The sequence below is a fragment of the Nannospalax galili genome, unplaced genomic scaffold (genome assembly GCF_000622305.1).
Source record: "Nannospalax galili isolate Female #2095 unplaced genomic scaffold, S.galili_v1.0 scaffold3280, whole genome shotgun sequence".
NCBI lineage: Eukaryota > Metazoa > Chordata > Mammalia > Rodentia > Spalacidae > Nannospalax > Nannospalax galili.
The window spans coordinates 52,027-54,295 of record NW_008346090.1 but is presented as its reverse complement, the minus strand read 5'-3'; positions in this window follow the sequence as shown (position 1 = coordinate 54,295).

The window sequence follows — 2,269 nt, the reverse complement described above, 5'->3', positions numbered from 1 at the left end:
CTGCAATCAAAACCTTCCCTCCTGTGGCTTTTGCGCACTTACTTTCACCACTGCTGCCCTTCATGCCTTGTGATGCTGGCTGCAGCTTTTCTAATGCGCCTCCCATTCGCCTGGCTTTGCCCGCTCGTCCATCAAAGAATAGTTTGCACGCAGCAGCATCCATTCCCAAAGCCTGTTGCTTCTCTGGAGCTGTGATGGAAAAGCCTTCGGCTCTGTTGGAATGACCAAACCCCAGGGATCCCTGTCAGCTGATAGTTCTTTGTCTTTCATTTTCTCTTCCCTCTACTGACTTCTCTCTTCCATGATTTGTCATTCTCCCCTGGACTCTGATACTAACTTCCCAAATGTCTTGATGTGTTTGTGTTCCCAGGGGACTGTCCTCAGCATTTTTCTTCTTGACTGTCTCATTGCTTCAGTGACTTCACCAGTTATTCACACATTGATAATCCCCCACTGCCTGCTGTGTTAGTGTAGAGTTCTCTCATGAGCACAGTGTTTATGTATAAGTACATCCTCACAAGAAACTCAAGTTCAACCAACCCCAAATTGAACTTAACATCCCCCTAATGTTTTAGTCTCCTCCTACATGAAAATAACTTTTGAGTACATTTATTTAGTTATCTCTCTCTCTCTCTCTCTCTCTCTCTCTCTCTCTCTCTCTCTCTCTCTGACTCTGTCTATGGGCACATTCATGCCACTGTGTGCATGTGGTAGTCAGAGGACAACTTCTGGGAGCCTGTTCTCTCATTCCACCTTGTGGGTTCTAGGGATTGAACTCAGTTCATTAGACTTAGTGACAAGTGCCTTTACCCACTGAGTCATCTTGCTGGCCCTGGTATTTTTGAAATTAATGTCTTGGTTTGCTCTCCACACAATAACTCATGATATAAGACACTTCTATTTTCTCATTCTCTACATTGAATTAGCAAACAGTTCTCCCACCTTTTCTAATTATTAATATGTCACATTGTCCAGTCTCCATTCCCACCATTGTGTTGTGCAAATCTCACTATCTTTTGCAGCAGTTTGTTCAAGCTGATCTCTCTACCCACTGAACTCAGACTTTTGGCCAGCCCATTTTCCTCACTGTAGTCTCAGTGAGTTTTCTTAACCCAGATGTAATGGAGATGTTTCCTATTTTGGTTGCATGTTAGAATCATCTAGGAATATCTCTAAAAAAATCTCACCCAAGCAGATCCAAATTAAATTCTTTGGGAGTAAGATTAGAATAGTCTTTGTTTATGTTTTTCTTTTTAGGTCCCAAGTGATTCTACCAAGGATTCTGTAAGAATAATATCAGCCATTGGCTCTGCTCTTGATTACACATCAGAACATGACAGTAAGACTCTATTGCTGAAGACACTATGGAGGTTTTAGAATAGATAAGGAGAAATAAAGAATTCACTGGCTAGCTTTCATAGTTCTGGAAGATACTATGCATGGTACTGAAAGAGAAAATTAATCACAAATTTTACCCAACTATGAATCCTGAGAGTTATAACAATTGACCTGGCAAGTTATGCTCATTGGTACAATAGTGGCATCAATATTATGGGAGTAACCAATGACTTTCTACTTAGATTTAAGGTCCACTTCATAGTATGACTACCTGATATTGATACCAAGCCTAGGAAACTGAGGCTAGATAGGTCATGGGCCATAGGGGAAAGACTAACACTATTATTCTGCTAAATAGGCATAGTATTAATTTGATTCCCAATGACTAATTGTTATATCCATAGATTAATCTATCTCTCCACTCTCAGCAGAGAAGCTTCTTTGTATAGCAGATAGTGATTAACACAGAAACTCCCAACTGGCTAATGTAGAAAATAAGAGGCTGCAGAGTGCTTATCCATGAATAGGACACTTATATCAAACTTTTGCCTCCCAGAGCTCAGGGACTATTGTGTAAGAGGAGGCAAAAAGATTTAAGAGCCAGAGGTGGTAGATGACCACAAGAAACAGAGTTTTCCCAACATCTGGTCAGTTATTCATATGAACTCACAGCAATGCTGACTGCATGCACAAGTCCCACATAAGCTCAAGCCAGACAAAATCCCAACATAGAGGTGGGGAAGTGGGTGAGAAACCCCAACCATCCTTGAGGAAATGACAACTGGCAGCTGCTGGGAAGGGGAGAGACTCAGTCTCATTTAAGAGTGAGACTTGGGCACTACTATCCTCAGGCCTCTTGGGGTAAGTCTACAGCGCAGCTCTCTGTTCCAGGACTCCGTAAGCCTCATTCACCCTTCCACCCCACCCCCCA